The 20,746-nt window shown below is 36.1% G+C and overlaps 1 pseudogene; it reads right to left on the bottom strand.

Moving 5' to 3' along the window:
- Positions 1-9,931: 9,931 nt before the first annotated feature.
- LOC11430794 (putative disease resistance protein RGA3) lies at positions 9,932-16,918 on the bottom strand (annotated as a pseudogene).
- Between the last annotated feature and the right edge of the window lie 3,828 nt (positions 16,919-20,746).

Raw genomic sequence — 20,746 nt, forward strand, 5'->3', positions numbered from 1 at the left:
ACTCACGATGACAGAAAAAATTATTAATTTAACATAGTACAAACATTTTTAATTCAAAAACAAAATTGTCATATATAATTTCCATTCAACATTTATGATTGGAGTATTTTTCACTATTTACGGTAGACACACATTCCAGAAAAAAATAAGTTTACACACATTCCAAAATGAAACTAGACATAAGAATTTTAGAAAATAATTTCTCTAAAATAATGGGTTATAAGCGGCGGTGTTCGTTCATAAACTGACCTGTATTAAACCACTTTAATTTTTTTTAAAGAATTAAACCACTTTAATTGTTGGTTCAGTTCTTAAAAACTACTCCCTCCTTTCCAATATAAGCAAAAAAAACACATTTTCTTTGTCCCAAAATATAATAAAAAAAGATAAACTTTTATCTTTTTCAATATTTTTTTTTGTTATTCTCATAAAATTAAATGCAAATTACATTCAATTTTCTCTTTCTTTCATTTTTTCCATAACCAATAGCCAATGAAAATTGTTTTTACATCTTTCTATAAAACTTTTTCCAAAGAAAACACAAAAACTATACTCCAAATTTTTATGTTTTAGTTTTCTTAATAAGTGTGATTTTTATTTTTTTACTTATAATTTAGGACGGAGGGAATACTTTAATAAAAAGATAAATGTTAACGAGTGTCTCCGGAACACTCTTTAAACACTTTAAATAATAAGTTTTTATTGAAAAGTTATTGAATGCATTGGAAATTGTAATAGTTTATTTTTAAAAAGAATAATGACTAAATTGGTTAATTTCTCAAAATAGTTACGATACAGTTTAGAACCGATTCAAAACCGATTTATAATTTTTAAATCGGTTTAATTCAATTAACCGGTTCAGAACCAGTTTTTTTTTAAGGCAAATTTTATGGTACACTTAAAAGTTTGAGTGTACCGAAACACCAATTTGTTAAAATAATAATTAAATGAGTTGATTTTTGAAGAAAAGTAATTATTTTCTGTAATTGACAATTATCAAAATTAAATATTATTTACCAAAAGCGTCAACAAAATAAAATATAATTTTTCTGAATTTTTATTAGACTTAATTGCACTTTTGGACCCCTATCTTTCCAAAAGTTGCGGTTATGGACCCCTAACTAATTTAAATACAAAACAGCCCCCTATGTTTTGATTCTTTGGCAGTTTTGAACCCCCAGTCCAGTGTTGACTCGGTCAACGCTGACGGGCACCCTAAGTGAGGTGCCACATGTCAAATTTTTTATTTTTATTTTGCCTTGGGGGCCAAAACTGCCAAAGAATCAAAACATAGGGGGCTGTTTTGTATTTAAATTAGTTAGGGGTCCATAACTGCAACTTTTGGAAAGATAGGGGTCCAAAAGTGCAATTAAGCCTTTTTATTACTTATAACAAAGAATAGAGTTTTTCTACTTGCACCCTAGTTAATCATGGTTGCACCCCAAAATGACAAGATTACCCTTTCATAAAATTTGATTTTCAAAAAGCCAAAATTCGAAACAAATCAGGTTAGCAAGTGTTGTTCTTCAATCGATTGCGTTTTTCTTGTTATGGGTTCTCAGTTCTGATTTTGTGTTTTCCTTGTTCTGCGATTCACAGTTCTGCGATTTTGTAAACTCAGTTTAAGTAGGTTCATGTAAACTCAGTTTAAGTAGGTTCATGTAAACTCAGATTAAGTTGGTTCATGTTAACTCAATTTAAGTAGGTTTATGTAAACTCAGTTTAAGTAGGTACATGTAAACTTAGTTTACATGAACATACTTAAACTGAATTTAAGTTAACCTTGCCAATGTAAATTAAAACCGTAATCGTACAGTGCATCATTGCAGTTGAAGGAAAAAAATTGAAACTAGCAAATAGAAGAAGAAATTCACTTACTTATATCCAATTGAGTATGGATGAAAAATATTTTAATTCACTCTTTAATTTTCATGGAGATTGATATTGAACATCAAATTTTTTTATCGATCGTTTTGTGGGGTGAAAGATGGTGAAACTCACTGACAATGAATAAAATTAGGGTTTTAAGAAAATTTATATAAAAGGGCAATTTTGATATTATAAAAAAAATTTAAGAAAATTTGGGTGTAACCAGAAAAACATGGGGTGTAAATAGAAAAACTCCAAAGAATATTGATTATTTTTTATAAGAAATGTTAGCAATTTAATATTATTTTTTTAAACAATGGAATGATATTTATGAGATGATGTTTTCTAAAATATAAACATTGATAAATAGCTTTTTATTTCATAAAATAATCGTTAATTTATCAATTGTTTATGAAAATCCATTAAATCAGTTATTGCATGTGTATTTTGTTAGGGGTCATCCTCCATCTGGAGCAGAAATTGAAGCTATTGAGAAACAATGTGGTGGCATTCCATTGAAACGTCTGATCACAGAAGGAAGGGACAGTTTCTTTTCTTCTTACAATGTTGAACTTCCAGTTCTGTCCTGAATTTTTGGTACCAATCCTGCATTTCCACTCTGGCCTGATCTGAAAAGGTAGCTAAGGATTTTAATGATAAAAAAGGTTGCACAATCCAATTATGTGCAAGAAAGCTTCAGAATCTGTTGTGGTTAACCTCTCTTTGCAAACGGACTCGAGGGTGATCACAATGGGTGCTTGAACATACGATTACTGCATATGTTGTTCAATCAACTATTGTAATTTCATTTTGAAATCTTAGGATACATTAAACATTACAATTGAAAGCAATTACTTTCAATTTCTACTGATTTGGCATTCATGCTCTCAAATGTTATCAATCACTGATATGCTCTCTTTTGATGAATGTGGTTTTCCGGTCTCAGGAAACATCTTGTTTTGTGGTTGTTCCAGAGTTGTTTCTAGGGTTAATTAGGATTAATAAATTTTTATCTATGGATTAGTGATGGTTGCAAAGGTTTGACAGTTAGATCTTGCAAGCATAAATGGTTTCCCTACCAACTCCCAACTTATTTAACTACTTTAAATCACAGCTCACAATTAAGGATATGATATTCATAATTAGGCTCGATTGACTGTTTAGAGCATATTAATATATTATTATATTTCACAAGTCTAACCACTTTTGTAAGAGCAGTGGTATGAGAAAAATCACCTTCAATTTCAATAAAATAACAAATGCCAAGTACACATACAAATGTTTGTGAGTACTGGAAATATATAGCATGAAAGAGAATAATCATTTTCGATGATTTGAGTACATAACAAAAATGCCAATGTACACATCTTGAGAATCTAAAGCCTTTTGCTAGCATATTCATCTTTTCCAACTACTGCTCTGCTCTCTCTTGTGACCCTTCAGGCAGCACATGCGTTTTACCCCTCCAGCTCGATCATCTACATTTCCCAATAAATAAAGAAAATGTAACCTCAAAACAAGTTCTCTTTTACTCATACCAAAGTGGCGTACCTTCACCAGTGTGCTACCAGAAGCTTTGACCACTTGCTTTCGCTTGTCTTGCAAGTCGTCAAATCCATCCATTACATCTTCAGCATCATAGCATATATTTTGAATCTGCCTCAGCCATTCACGCACCCCATGCTTTTGATCCTTCTTGCACTCAGCATCCGACAATACACCACTGACAATTGAGAGAGTGTCTTTGGACCCTTGGAGATTGTTGGAATTTAGAAAAGAAATTAAGCAGACTTATGAGTTCTGAAGACTGAAACACACAAATTTCATTCCTTCTAACAACCTTTAAATACAAGAAATTCATAATCAGAAATAAACAAAAGAAAAACTGCCTATAAATTTGTAACAGACAACATAAATCTGTAACCTCCCATAATTCCTATAATTAAAATCATAACAATCATAACCATAAATACTACAATAAACTCTAATAATAGGTTCTGATCCATATTCTCAACACTCCTCCTTGGATCAGAAGCTATTGACACCAAGCTTCTCTCTCAAGTTCTCAAATCTTCCTTTTGAAAGAGTCTTTGTAAAGATGTCTGCCAATTGGTCTTCTGTCTTGCAATATTGTAACAAGACTTCTCCTTCCTTTTGGACTTCTCTAAGAAAGTAGAGCTTAATATTGAAGTGCTTCGTCTTCCCATGAAAGACAGAATTGTTAGAGATTGCAATTGCTGCTTGATTATCTACAAACACCCTAGTTGGTTCTGCTTGAGTCATCTGTAGATCAACTAGAATTTTTCTCAGCCATAGAACTTGATTAACAGCTGCAGCAGCAGCAATGAATTCTGCTTCTGCAGTTGACTGTGCTACAATATCTTGTTTCTTTGAAGACCAAGAAAACATTCCAGAACCAAGTGTAAAACAATAACCTGATGTGCTTTTCATATCATCCAATGATCCTCCCCAATCACTGTCAGAAAATCCATGAAAATTAAAGTCTTGATTGTAATTGAACCATACTCCATAATCAAGAGTACCTTTGATATATCTAAGCACACGTTTAGCAGCTTGAAGATGCACTTCTTTTGCACAATGAATGAATCTTGAGAGAATGCTCACAGCATGCATAATGTCAGGTCTTGTTGCTGTAAGGTACATGAGGCAGCCAATAAGACTTCTAAAATCAGTTTCATCAACCTTTTCTGCACCATCTTCCTTGCCTAGCTTCAATTTAAGAACCATTGGAGTATCCACATGCTTACAGTTCTCCATCTGAAACTTCTTCAAAATCTCTTTTGCATATTTCTTCTGACTGATAAAGATTCCTTTTTCATTTTGTTTGACTTCCATTCCGAGAAAAAATGCCATTTCTCCACAATCAGTCATTTCAAAGACCTTCATCATATCTTGCTTAAACTCTTCAACAAACACATTATTGCTTCCTGTAACCAAAAGATCATCCACATACAGAGAAACAATTAAAATATCAGAACTCAAGCACTTCACATAAAGAGTTGACTCGCTGAGGCTCTTTGTAAAGCCAATACTCAGCAAGTACTCATCAATCCGGCTATACCAGGCCCTTGGAGCCTGCTTCAAACCATACAAGGCCTTTTTCAGCAAATAAACCTTGTCTTCCTGCCCTTCAACTTCAAATCCTTCTGGTTGTTCAACATATATCTCCTCTTGCAAATAACCGTTGAGAAAAGCAGATTTCACATCTAGTTGAAACACCTTCCAACCCTTTTGTGCTGCCAAAGCAAGGGCCAATCTGATTGTATCAAGCCGAGCCACTGGTGCAAATGTTTCGGAAAAATCAACTCCAAATACTTGAGCGTAACCCTTCACTACAAGTCTGGCCTTGTGCTTATTAATGGAGCCATCTGCATTGAGTTTGGTTCTAAACACCCACTTTACACCAATAACATTTTTGTGTTGGGGTCTAGAAACCAATTCCCATGTTTTGTTCTTCTCAATCATGTTAAGCTCCTCCTGCATTGCAACAATCCACTTTGGATCCTTTTTCGCTTCTGCAAAATTTTCAGGCTCTAACACAGCAACATTACACGTTTCATAAATGTCAAAAAGCAATCTAGTTCCTCTAACAGGTGGATCATCTATATGTTCATCTTTCATTAAAGATAAATCAGAAAATTGATTCTGATTATCTTTCTCCCAACTCCATTGTTTTTCTTCAGCAAAATGAACATCTCTACTTATTAGAATCTTACCAGTTTGTGGTTGAAAGACTCTATAAGCCTTTGAAGTTGTGCTATAGCCAATAAAGATTCCTACCTCTGCCTTTTTATCTAACTTGTCTCTTTTCACCTTTGGCACATGAGTAAAACAAATACATCCAAAAACTTTAAGATTTTGAACAAAAGGTTTATGACCATACCATACTTCAAAAGGAGTTTTTCCTTGAACAGCCTTTGTAGGAAGCCTATTTAATAGAAACACGGCTGTATTAGCAGCTTCAGCCCAGAATTTCTTTGGAAGGCCTTTTTCATGCATCATACATCTAGCCATCTCCATTATTGTTCTATTCTTCCTCTCGACTACTCCGTTTTGCTGTGGAGTGTAAGGAGTAGTAAGCTGGTGTTCAATTCCCGCCTCTTCACAAAAAGAATTAAATTGATCTGATACATACTCCTTTCCGTTGTCCGACCTTATGACTTGAATTTTACAATCACATTGATTTTCAATCCAAGTCTTAAACCTCCAAAAAACTTCTGCAACTTCAGACTTAAATCTCAAGAAATAAATCCAGCACATTCTAGTAAAATCATCAATAAAGGCAATGTAATATCGACTTCCCTTTAAAGATATTTCAGGTTGTGGTCCTCCGAGGTCTGTATGAATCAGCTGCAATTTTTGTGATGCTCTCCAATTTGATTGAGGAAATGGTAGCCTGAATTGCTTCCCGTATTGGCATGCACTACAGCTACTGACATAGTCTTCTAATGATGGCAAGCCTTCCACAATATTATGTTTTTTAACATACAGCAGTGCAGCATGGTTGAAATGTCCCAATCGTTTATGCCAAAGCTCAGTAGCACTGATTGGACTTGAAACAGCAGCCTGCACCTCTTCCATAAGATCTAAAGAGAAGCTTTTTCCCTTCATTTTGACCTTAAACAGATCATGCCCATTTGCATCTTGAATTAAACACATTTTATCTTCAAACAACACTTTGTAACCTTTTTCAAGTAATTGCCCAACACTCAACAGATTTTGATGAATATCTGGTACATAAAGCACATCAGTAATGATTTTAGTACCTGAGTAGCTTTCAATTGCAATTGTGCCCTTTCCTTTAACTGAAATGCACTCTCCATTGCCGATTTTGACTTTTGAAATGGTTGTTTTATCCAACTCCTTGAACAACTCCTCATCATTGGTCATATGATGTGTACATCCACTATCAATTAGCCAACTTTCACCATGATTGTTAGTGGAAAAACAAGTTGCTACAAATAATTGCTCCTCATCATCTTGTTGATCAGCCACTTGAGCTTCAGATTGAGCCTGCCTTTTGTTCTTGCAAATTTTTGCAATGTGTCCAAGCTGGTTGCATTTGTTGCAGCGTATGTCAGGCCTCTTCCAGCATCTAAAGTGTGGATGATTTCTTTTTCCGCAATGCTGACATGCAGGATTATTTGTCTTCTCGTCATCAGCTTTACTGCTCCATTTGTTGGAACTTTCTCCTTTCTCTGAGTTGTTCCATTGGCCCTTTTTCTTCTTTCCTTTGTGACTTTGACTGAGCTTCAGTTTAGCTTGCAATGCACCTTCAATTGTGCCTTCCTCCCTCATAAGTCTCCTTTGTTCTTGGGTTTGCAAAGCATACACCAATTCTGACAAAGTAATTGTTGACATATCTTTGGAATTTTCCAAAGAGGAAATGGTGGATTCAAACCTTTCAGGAACAGTTACAAGGATTTTTTGGACAATCCTTATATCAGAAAACTCACCTCCTAGCAACCTCACATTGTTGACAATGCTTAGAAGTTTGTCAGCATACTCCTTGATTGTTTCTGACTCCTTCATCCGCTGCATCTCAAACTCCCTGATCAAATTCAGCACTTGCATCCCTTTGACTTTCTCATTTCCTTCATACTCTTGTTTGAGAAAATCCCAAATTGCTTTTGCTGACATCAGAGTCATGATTCTTGTGAAGATTGCTTCAGAAACAGCAGAAAATAGATAAGACTTTGCCTTCGATTTTCGCTGCTTTCTCTCCTTATGATTTTTTATTTGTGCAATTGTTGGATTGTCTGGTAATGGCTCAATCTCATAATCATCCTCAACAGCCTCCCAAAGATCATGAGCGTCAAGATAAGCCTCCATTCTGGTTGCCCATAGGTGATAATTCTCACCCTCAAAGATTGGCAATTTTATGGCTGAGTTATCAGAGTGCATTTTCAACTCTTTGGTAAGTGTTTGGGTGTTTAGCGGAACTCTCAACCTCACCAGGTCCCTCAAGAACAAGAATGCTCTTGATACCACTGTTGGAATTTAGAAAAGAAATTAAGCAGACTTATGAGTTCTGAAGACTGAAACACACAAATTTCATTCCTTCTAACAACCTTTAAATACAAGAAATTCATAATCAGAAATAAACAAAAGAAAATCTGCCTATAAATTTGTAACAGACAACATAAATCTGTAACCCATAATTCCTATAATTAAAATCATAACAATCATAACCATAAATACTACAATAAACTCTAATAATAGGTTCTGATCCATATTCTCAACAGAGATCTTTATACACATCATAGGCACGAGAAGCTTCTTCATAAGCATAAGATGCAAGTTTTCCTAATAGTGAATGAACAATATCAAAGGCAAATGATTCAGCCATGGAAATGAGGGAAGAGAAGAAATGGTTATGATTTGGTGTCTAAGGATGATTCTTCATCTTCTTCAGATCCATACTTACTGTCTGATAATATCACCAAGTCAAACTTGGCGTCTTTGCTTTTTTTATTTTATTTCATTTTGTCTTCCATGTTTCATTATTTGATATTATTGCATTTTTATGACTGAGTGAGCCTATAGGGTATACACAGCCTTTTTAATTCTCTCATGTAACTTCCATTTGTAGGAACCTTTTCTTTTTTAATCTTCATTTGTCCATTAAATTCTAGGAAAGTTTTGTCGCGTATAGTGTCTTTCATGTAATTTGATTCAAGCAAGCATCATGTCTACTAATTTCACTTGCATGTGGCTGTAAATTAATTTGCTAAATGACTATCATTGTTTGAGCATGTTGTCATGCAGTCAACGGCCATTCTGTCAAATTAAAAGGAACTAAATTGGTTGTACAGAGGTGCCCTGTTTGGTCTTATAAATTTATCAAATTAAAAAACATAATTGTAATTTACAGAATCTAAAGCTTCAGGATGACATAATTTTTCTCCAACTGTAACAACTAGTCTAAGCTTTCTTGTCTTCCTGTCTCCCTCCAAGCTGCCTCCTCATCTATACCATAAAACATGTACTTTTTCATGAAACAGTACCACAATATGAAAATTACAAATTTACTGTTGGAATTTTGTAATCTCATTCAATTGGTAAAAGTAGGACTTACAAGAAAAGGTTAAAGTTACAAAGAATTTGTTGTGTTACTTGAAGCTTTGAACTAACGAACATTAGCAACAACGAATGGAAATAACTAATTGGTGGTTACATATCATCCTACTCGGCATACTTTGTAAAGATCATTAAACAAGGTGATATCAGGGATCATAATGGTTGATTATTACCTTTAAATCTAATTCAGTCATTTTAACATCTATTTGATAAAAAATAATATAAAAACGAGAAAGAAAACTAAATAAATGAATAAAAGACAAGCGCACACACACACACGATATATGAGAACACAAGTCGATAACTACAAATACATAAACATACAATAGATGATTTGGAGTGAGAATTAAAACTCAGGAATGACAATTTAGCCCAAACTTAGAAAAAGGAGTGATAAATGTGTATCTTCAAGTCAATGACTTCATTTTTGGTTTCCAATGGAAATGTGCTTGACGTGAGCAATCATGGGCCAGTACTCGCCAACTTTAGGCTGACATTTTTGGCTCAACTCCCGACAATGATATATGCACAAATCTTCAAGTGCAGTGTGGCGATGAAATTCATTCTGAAGAGTTACCAATTTTGGACAAAGACGAATATGGAGCCTCTTAAGATGAGTCATTGTGAGACACTCGGGGAGCATCACAAGATTTCGAAACCATTTAATTACCAAGGTCTCTAAAGTGTCTGCTGCACCTGCAATCCATATTGGCAGTATCGTAATCCGTGGAAAATTCTCAAGATAAAGATGTTTAATCTTCAACCTGTGAAATCGCTCAACGTTTTCCAACGACGGATATAACATTATATAGTCTGCATGGCACAAAGTCTGTAATTCAGGAAAACAGTAGAGAGATAAGGTTGTCAAGCTTCTACATGATTGAACAATCAACGTTTCAAGGGAAGTAAGTTGTTTTGACCCGTTGAACAGAAACTTCAAATTTTCACAACAATAAAATTCCTAAGTTTGAAGATGCTTGAAGCTTGCAAATTCATTTTCTGGCAGAACAGACTGTTTTGTCGTTATAGACAGTTCTCGAAGGTTGATCAACTTCCCTAATCCTTTTGGTAATGTTTGAAGCTCAATGCATCCAGTAAGTAACAAAACTTCCAAATTTTGGAGCTTGCAAATAGAATTGGGAAGTCTTTTGATTTGCAGTTATTCATTAGATTGAGAACACGCAGGTGCTCCAATTTAGCAATTGAAACGGGTAGAGTATCGATCGACGAGTCACTTAAATCTACAACCCGTTAGTATTTGTATCTTGAAATCCATGTATCCAAAAGAGAATCACAGTCAAGACCCACTCCATCTGTTGTTAATTGAACAAGAAAACAGTTGCAGAAAATGAACAAGAAAAAGGAGAAATAACTGCTTTCATTCATATAATTGGTCTGATAATACAAACTGAACATACACACCTCTTTTACATAGTTTAACAATACTAAAACTTCCAATAACTACCACAATACAACACAATTAATTAATAAAAACTGTACAGCAGTTACTAAAACAGTTACTAAAATAAAAACAGACAACACACACATCAGCAGTCCTAAGCATGATATTTAACACTCCTCCTTTCTTTAGGAGCTGCAAACACCAAGCTTTGATCTCATATCTTCAAACTTGATAGTTGATAAGGGCTTTGTTAAGATATCAGCTTTTTGCTCTTCTGTTTTGCAATAAACAAGAGTAATAACACCATCCTTCTCAACTTCCCTCAAGAAAAACAATTTGATGTTGAAATGCTTGGTTTTTCCGTGAAAAACTGGATTATGAGAAATAGCTATTGCAGCCTGATACCCATGTATGCAAAAGAAAATCACTGTCAAGACCCACTCCACGATTGGGAAACAATATAGTTCTTACTTTTTTGGACTCCAGGAACATAGCACGGTCAAGTGAACATTTTTCAACAATTGACACATGCCTCACTTGCTTCGGTATATTCCGAGTATGGGAATTTACTAGAACACACTCCTCCTTTGCAACATACAATGCAAGATCGTGCACCAAATCATGAACTTTGAATTGGTAGAGGTGGCCACAATCCACAAAATCTATAAGAAATGACCTTGAATGGAATTCATCTATATGTCACAAATAATGGCTTGATGCCTTTCTCCTTGTTATTTCTTATGTATATATAGAGGTTACAAGGCTATATATATAATTACACTAAATAATATATAATTATACTAAATAATTACAATTATTGGAAACAAATCAATTTCTGATTTATCTAATAAATATAATAAGGAGAACAAGTCAACTCCTTATTCACATCCCCCCTCAAATTGATGCGGCTGGTCGATGAGCATCAATTTGCCAACAAGAAACTGATGACGTGGGCGCGGAACAGCCTTGGTAAGAATATCTGCAATTTGCAACTGAGTACTGACATGAGGAAGGGATATTAGTCGGTCATCATAGGCGTCACGAATTGAATGACAATCAACTTCGATATGCTTGGTGCGCTCATGGAAAACAGGATTTGCAACGATCTGGATGGCACTCGTATTGTCAGCATAAAGTGAGGTTGGCTCTGTCTGAGGAAATCCAAGTTCAACCAAAAGACCACGAAGCCAAATTATTTATGAACAAGCAGCAGACATGGCACGATACTCAGATTCAGTAGAAGATTTAGAGACTCGTGCTTGTTTCTTACTTTTCCATGAGATCAATGAAGAGCCAAGAAACATGCACCAACCAGTAACAGAGCGTCGAGTATTAGGGCATCCTGCCCAATCGGCATCACTATAAGCACTCAACTTAGGAGAATTTCCAATGGAAAAGAATAGGCCACGATGAGAGCTTCCCTTCAAGTAACGAATTATACGGTGAACTGCTACCAAGTGAAGATGACGCGGAGAATGCATGAATTGACTCACTTGTTGAACAGCGAAAGATATGTCAGGACGAGTAATGGTCAAATAATTAAGACTACCCACAAGTTGTCGATACAATAAAGGATCAGGCAAGAGATCACCATCATCACGATAATATTTAACATTAACCTCAAGAGGAGTATCCACTTGATTAGCCGATTGGAGACCCGCCATTGAAATCAAATCGGTGGCATACTTGTGTTGATGGAGGAAGATACCCTTTGATGTAGAATGAACCTCAAGACCAAGAAAATAATGCAGGTTACCAAGATCTTTCATATGAAAGGAGGCATGTAACTGTTCTTTAAGTCTCTGAATGGAAGCATTATCAGAACCAGTAATAACCATATCATCAGCATATAAGAGAAGCAGGACAATTCCTGTAGACGTGCTATGAATAAATAGAGACGAATCATATTGACTCTGACAAAAAGAGAACCCAAGTAGAGTGGAGCGGAATTTTTCATACCATGCTCTAGGCGCTTGTTTCAAACCATATAAAGAGCGTTTGAGCTTGCATACACCCTTAGATGACGAGAATAGACCTTGAGGAGGAGTCATATAAATATCTTCAGTCAGGTCACCATGAAGAAAAGCGTTCTTAACATCCATTTGATGAAGAGACCACCCATTAGAAGCAGCTATGGAGAGTATCGTGCGAACAGTTGTCATTTTGGCAACCGGTGCAAATGTCTCATCATAATCAATTCCATATTCCTGCTTGTTTCCTAAGGCAACCAATCGAGCCTTGTAACGGTTGAGAGACCCATCAGAATTCAGTTTCACAGAATACACCCATTTGCAACCTATGGGTTTGATATCAGGTGGACAAGAGACAATATCCCATGTAAAACTCTCTTGAAGTGCCTGAAGTTCCTCATTCATTGCTTTAATCCAGCGAACATCTTTAACAGCCTGTGAGTAACAAGTAGGAATGGATATGCTAGAGAGTGAGGCAGTCAAATACGTATGTTTGGAGTCATACCTATCTGGGGAAAATCTATCTGGTGCTCGAGATGTTCGACCAGAACGTCTTGGTTCGACTGGTTCAGGATCAGGTGGCGGCTCAGTGTCGGAAGGGGCAGTAGGAACCTGTTTAATGCGTTGTCTGACATATGTAAATCCTGGCTTGTAACGTTCTATAGATTGAGGCATAATAGAAAAATTGGGAAGAATAGCAATATCATTTATGTCAGGAGAAATAGAATGAAACATGAATTGATTATCAAAAAATGTAACATTCCTCGAAACTCGTAAGCGATGATTAGAGACATCATAACAAACAAAGCCCTTATGAGAGTTACTGTACCCCATAAATGCACACTGAACAGACTGTGCTCCAAGCTTATGCCTTTCAAACAGGGGTAGGTGGACAAAACACACACACCCAAAAGTATGTAAATCACTATAATCAGGCTGAAATTTAAATAGACGAAAGAAAGGAGAATCAAATTCAATAACTGTAGAAGGAAGACGATTAATTAAAAACACAACTGTGGAAAGAGCTTCCACCCAAAAACGGGGTGGCACGGAAGCTTGAAGAAGTAAAGAGCGTGTCACATCAAGCAAATGGCGATTCTTTCGCTCTGCTAGACCATTTTGTTGCGGGGTATTAGGACAAGATCGTTGAGACAAGATCCCCTTATGTTGAAGGTACTCCTGAAACTCATGAGACATGTATTCACCACCAGAGTCAGAGCGAAAAATTTTAACACTTGCTTGAAATTGAGTTTCAACATATGTCAAAAATTTCTTAAACATAGAAAACACCTCAGACTTAGATCGAAGAAAATATATCCAAGTAAAACGACTGTAATCATCAATAAATGTGACAAAATATTTATAATGAGCATGAGAAGCTATAGGAGACATTCCCCACACATCACTATGAATCATCTCAAAACAATTGGATGCACGATGAGCACCTGACGGAAAAGGAAGTGTTTTACTTTTAGCCAATTTGCAAACAGGACATGAAATAGAAGCAGTACAAACGACTTGTTTATTTCCCAACAAACCAGTTTTAAATAAATGAGACAAAACAGTAGAGTTTGGATGGCCCAATTTTCTATGCCAATCCTCATAAGAGTTCAAAACATTATTACAAGCAAGAGATAAATGACTAGAAATAAACTGAAGCGGAAACAATCTTCCCACTTTAGGCCCCTTCGCGATCACTTTCCCCGACACCTGTTCCTGCACAAGACAACCAGCACGAGAAAAATTAACATTACAATTGTTATCCACCAATTGACCAACCGACAATAAATTAGAAGCAAGTCCGGGTGATACAAGCACGTCTTGAAAATCGGAGTTGATGTCACCAACATCAGTGATGGAGAGTTTATTACCATCAGCAATTTGAATTTGTTGATTACCATGATAAGAATGTAAATTGTGCAAGTATTCAGAGGAACCCGTCATGTGATTGGATGCACCAGAATCAAGAAACCATGGACGAGAAACATTAGAAGACTTACCATGAATTCCCATATTTGATAGAGCAGCAAGTACCATTTGTTGAATCATTTCAGGCTGTAGAGAACCACCATCAGATGCACTAGTAATTGAAGGAGGCGCTGCAGAGCTAGTAGTGGCATGTAAAGCTTATGTTGGATATTGTGTTCGCCGTGGGGGACGGATGGGACAATCAAAGATAACATGACCAATTTGTTTGCAGTATTTGCAAAACTTAGCGGTACAGCTGCGAGCAACATGCCCAAATTGTTTGCAGGTGAAACATTGTACTTGTCGCATATCACGTCCCTTACCTTTACTTTGAGCAGCATATGCAACTGGCACTGGTTCAGATATGAAAGCATCATGAGACATGGTTCCTTGAGTAAGGAGACATTGTTCCTCCCTAAGAAGTTCACCAACACAAGTATCCAAAGAAGGAACAGGATTCCTATTCAGCAAAGCACCTCTAACTACCTCAAATTCCGGACGAAGCTTCATGAGAAATTGATCACGCCTACTAGTGTTGTAGACCTCTTGGACAGCCGCGAGAGAAGCCTTGGGAACATCAGCATGTATAATAGCAGAGTGTTCTGTCCACAAGTTCAAAAAACCAGAATAAAACTCTTGAACAGACAAGTTACCTTGTTTGTAATTGGCTATCTCTAACTCCAACTGAAAACGCTTGGCCGCATTATCTTGATTATAAATACGCTTCAAATAGTTCCACATCTCTTGAGCAGTTGAAAAGGAACGTAAATTATTAATCATCTGAGGATCAATGGAACTGAGAATCCAAGAGATAATTTGAGCATCTTTGTATTCCCACTCTTCTAGAGCAGCTTTTTCTGTTGGTGCCTTAGAGACATCATCGAGGTGACTCCATAATTTGTTTCCTTTGACATACATCCTAAACTGAAATTCCCAAGCAGGATAATTTTTGCCGGTAAATCGAACACAAAAATCTTTTGCTTTCTCGGAAGTCATGTTAACAATATTCCAAACAACAAACTGCACTTAAGTGAAAAGGAATACTGACACGTAGAGGCAAGTGGACAAGGAAGAGCTTCACGTGACCTTTATGAGAACAAAAATAGTAACAAAACAATTCGTGAATGGAGAAGCCGCTGATAACAAAACAAGGGAAAGCCACAAATAACAAGAGCCAAGAATCCGAATCAGAATCGAATCACAAGTTAGAACCAAGAAATCAAAATTACGATCTGTGACGGCGAAAACACACAAAAAACACGAACAGAAACCAAGTGCTTCACAGGAAGTGGCGGCTAGACCTAAAACCAAGAAAGACTCAAAAGCTGGAAAATTTGGGATCGTACCTAGAATGATACCATGTCACAAATAATGGCTTGATGCCTTTCTCCTTGTTATTTCTTATGTATATATAGAGGTTACAAGGCTATATATATAATTACACTAAATAATATATAATTATACTAAATAATTACAATTATTGGAAACAAATCAATTTCTGATTTATCTAATAAATATAATAAGGAGAACAAGTCAACTCCTTATTCACACTATATATTCTCTTGAAATATTCTCCATATTTTCACTTCCATTTCGGGATTCAACTAATCCAAGGGCTACCCAAAGTTTAGCAATACTGCATCTATAATCGCGGAAGGTGTAATCTTTGGGATATAGGGAAAAATAAGCAAAACAGTGCCTCAAGTAGGATGGCATTTGATCATAGCTTAATTTTAGTGCAGGTAAAATATCATTTTGCTTCTGTTCTAAATTCCATATCTCAGAATCTCTTACAAATTCCCACTTATTTAAATCAAATTTTGAAAACAGAGAACTTCCTAATGTTTTCACAGCCAGTGGAACTCCTTGACATTTTTTCACAATTTCCTTTGCAATCTTCACAAGATTTGGATATTTTTCTTCTTCACCTTCCTTAAATGCTGATTTGACAAACAGAGATAAACTGTTCTCTTTAGAAAGGCCATGTAATAGATACGAGGGAACAGTGCCCGTCATTGAAGCAATCGATTTACTGCGTGTTGTCACAATGATTTTGCATTCTACTGTGCCAACTTTTATCAAATCTTTCAACTCAATCCATTTTGAACGATCATCCATCATTCCATATGTCATCTAACACGAGTAAAAACTTTTGACCAGAAAGTTTAGATCTCATACGACTTACAAGCTGCACAATATCTAAGTTGTTAATGTTTTCTTGCTGAGAAAAACTAACCGTTGGAGTTGGACTAGAAGTAAATGTGGAAGCGAAGCCCGAGTTGATTATTTTAATAATTATCTGCCTGATATCAAACTCATTGGAGACACACAACCACATCTTCAATTGGAAAAGTTGATTCACCCTCTTATCATTGAACACCAACTTTGCAAGTGTGGTCTTCCCTAATCCTCCAATTCCCACAATGGGAATAACACATAAACTTTTATCACCATCACCATCACCGTGAGGATGTGGTTGCATCACTGGATTTACTGATTCCAGAATTGTAGAATTTTTTTTGGTTATAGTGCCTGAAAGATATGAGGCATCTCTAGCCTGTTTAGAGAACACAAAGGATCTTAGTAAGATCACTTTGGCAGAAGTCATACATGCCTTGCAAGCCCAAGAACAACGAAGGCTTATGAGGCAAGATCGTATTGTTGAAGGTGCTTTACCAGCCAAGAGCCAACAATCACACTCTTTGAAGAGTCATCCAGCAAGTAGTGAATACAACAAAGGAAAGGGTAAGAAGAAAAGTTTTCCACCTTGTGAACACTGCGGAAAAATGGGTCACCCACCATTTAAATGTTGGAGAAGGCCAGATGCAAAGTGCAGCAAGTGCAATGAAATGGGTCATGAAGATGTGATTTGTAAAGAAAAAATCCAACAAGTTGCAGTTGAAGCAGAAAATGTACAGCAAGAGGAGGAAAACTATCTCTTTGTTGCAACATGTTTTTCCAGCAGCAGTTCATGTGAATCTTGGCTGATTGATAGTGGATGCACTAATCACATGACCTACGATAAAGCTTTATTCAAGAATCTGGAGGACACCGAAATCAAATGGGTCAGAATTGGAAATGGTGTACATATTCCAGTTAAAGGCAAGGGAACAGTAGCTATAACAAGCTACTCAGGTACGAAAAATCTCACTGATGTTCTATATGTGACTGAAATTAATCAGAACTTGCTTAGTGTTGGACAACTACTTGAAAAAGGGTTCAAAGTTATTTTTGAAGATAAGAATTGTATAATTAAGGACCCAACAGGCCAAGAAATGTTCAAAGTAAAAATGAAGAGCAAGAGTTTTTCATTTGATCCAATGAAGGAGGAGCAATCTGCTCTTCTGGTCACAATTAGCACAATTGATCTTTGGCACAAACGGCTAGGACATTTCCATCATTTGGGAATGGAATACATGTTGAAAAATCAATTAGTTCGTGGAGTTCCATCTTTAACAGAAAAATTATCTGAATGTGAAGCTTGTCAATTCGGGAAGCAAACAAGGAAGCCATTTCCTACAAGTACCTGGAAGGCGAGCCAGAAGCTCCAACTTATTCACACTGATCTTTGTGGACCACAAAGAACTCCATCACTAAATGGAAGTCTTTATTATATTGCTTTTATTGACGACTTAACCAGAATGTGCTGGATTTATTTTCTTAAACACAAATCAGAAGTAGCTGCAGTGTTTTGGAAATTCAAAGCTCATGTTGAAAATCAAAGCAATTGCCGCATTCAAATTCTTAGGTCAGATAATGGAAAAGAGTATGTATCAAATCAGTTTCAACAATTTTGTGATGAAGCAGGGATCGAACATCAGTTGACTGCTCCTTACACTCCTCAACAAAATGGAGTGAGTGAAAGGAAAAATCGATCGATCATGGAGATGGCTAGGTGTATGCTTCATCAAAAGGAATTGCCAAAGAAATTATGGGCTGAAGCCGCAAGTACCGCTGTTTTCATACAAAATAGACTCCCTACACGAGCTTTGCAAAATCAAACTCCATTTGAGGCCTGGTTTGGTTTTAAACCTTCTCTGGATTTTTTTAAAGTGTTTGGTTGCTTATGCTACTAACATGTACCTCAGGTTAAGCGTGACAAGCTTGACAAAAGGGCTGAACCTGGAATATTTATTGGCTACAGCACAGTCTCTAAAGCTTATAAAATTTTTCAACCTCAAAGTGGAATTTTTTTGGTAAGTAGAGATGTGCACTTCATGGAAGATGAAAAGTGGTGCTGGAGTGGTCCAAATAAGAATCATAATGTTGTATTGGACCTTGAAGAAACAGTAGATGATCCACCAATTCGAGGAACAAGACTAGTTTCTAACATCTATCAAAGAAGCAATGTAGCAGTGTGTAACATAGCTGTATTTGAACCAGCTAGTTTTGAAGAAGCTGTTATGGAGGCGAAATGGTTAGCTGCAATGAAAGAGGAGCTCTCCATGATCGAGAAAAACCAAACATGGGAGTTGGTTCCAAGACCTCATGATAGAAAGGTCATTGGAGTGAAATGGGTTTTTAGAACAAAATTCAACCCCGATGGTTCTATAAACAAGCACAAAGCAAGGCTTGTTGTGAAGGGTTATTATCAGATATTTGGAATTGATTATTCTGATACTTTTGCTCCGGTAGCAAGACATGACACAATCAGGCTACTACTTGTCGTTGTTGCACAAAAAGGGTGGAGAGTGTTTCATATGGACGTTAAGTCGGCTTTCCTTAACGGTTTTCTGCAAGAGGAGATATATGTTGAGCAACCAGATGGTTTTGTGATCAAAGGTCAAGAAGAAAAAGTCTACTTGCTAAAAAAGGCTCTCTACGGCTTAAAGCAAGCACCGAGAGTGTGGTACAATAGAATTAATGATCATTTGCTGCATTTAGGCTTCCAAAAGAGCCTCTCTGAAGCTACACTTTATGTCAAGCATGTTGGTGCTGATATTTTAATCATTTCTTTGTATGTTGATGATCTTTTAGTGACAGGAAGCAACCTAGCACTAGTTGAAGAATTCAAGCAAGAAATGAAAGATGTCTTTGAGATGACTGATCTTGGTCTTATGACTTATTTTTTGGGCATGGAAATCACTCAAAAGAAGAATGAGATTTTTATTTGTCAGAAAAAATATGCAAAGGAGATTTTAAAAAAATTTCAGCTTGATGAATGCAAAACAATGAACACTCCTATGCATCAAAAGGAGAAGTTCATCAAGGATGATGGGGCTGATAAAGTTGATGAAGCTCATTTTAGAAGCTTGATTGGATGTCTAATGTATCTTACTTCTACAAGGCCTGACATCTTATTCTCAGTTAGCTTGTTGTCAAGATTCATGCATTGTCCTAGTGAATTGCACTTAAAGGCAGCAAAAAGAGTTGTAAGGTACATCAAAGGAACTGTCCATTATGGAGTAAAGTACTGCAAGGTCAAAGAATTCAAATTATTTGGCTACTCTGACAGTGATTGGGCAGGTAGCTTGGATGATATGAAGAGTACTTCAGGGTACTGTTTCAACATAGGTTCAAGTGTTTTCTCTTGGTGTTCAAAGAAACAAGAGGTTGTAGCTCAGTCAACAGCAGAAGCTGAGTTTGTAGCTGCAACAGCAGCAGTAAATCAAGCTATTTGGTTGAGGAATATCTTAGCAGATTTGGGCCTGAAGCAAGAGCAAAGTACACCGATTTTTGTTGATAATCAAGCAGCTATTTCCATATCATATAATCCAGTATTTCATGGGAAGACCAAGCACTTTAATGTCAAGCTATTTTACTTAAGAGAAGTGCAAGAAAATGGTGATGTGAATCTGATTTATTGTAAAACAGAAGATCAAGCTGCTGATATGTTTACCAAGTCTTTTCCACTCAGCAGGTTTGAATTTTTAAAGAAGAAGCTAGGAGTTTGCAGCCTCCACGGCAAGGAGGAGTATTGAAAACGTGTCTTTGGATGCTGCTAACATATTTTCTATTTGTTTTAAATTTGAATAAGTCAAAGCAAAATATCTATTATTTTGTTTTAGTGGACAAGTTAGTTTCACTTAGTAAGTAGTGGTGCTATAATTAAGGAGCATTTTATTCATTCAGTTATTTCTTTTGATTTGTAATATAACATCAGTTTCTCATTAAATAAAAATAGTTTTGCAGCCCTATTCTCTCTGTTACGTTCTATTCTTTCATATTCCTCCTGTTATTCAAAACTAGAAAACTACAGATTTCATACAAAGGGTGTAACTAGCAAAGGTCTTATATTTTTCATACCAATAAGTTAAGTGGTTTCCAAGTCTCAGCAAACATCTTGTTTTGTGGTTGTTCCAGACTGAGTTGTCTTACAACAAAGGTAGAATTAACTTGCTTAAAAAAGATAAATCTAAACCTAATGAACTTGCTTAATTATACCTTGGCCGGTAAATAAAGCAAATGTCACTCTCAAAAAAAGTAATATTTTACT

The sequence above is a fragment of the Medicago truncatula genome, chromosome 7 (assembly GCF_003473485.1).
Source record: "Medicago truncatula cultivar Jemalong A17 chromosome 7, MtrunA17r5.0-ANR, whole genome shotgun sequence".
NCBI lineage: Eukaryota > Viridiplantae > Streptophyta > Magnoliopsida > Fabales > Fabaceae > Medicago > Medicago truncatula.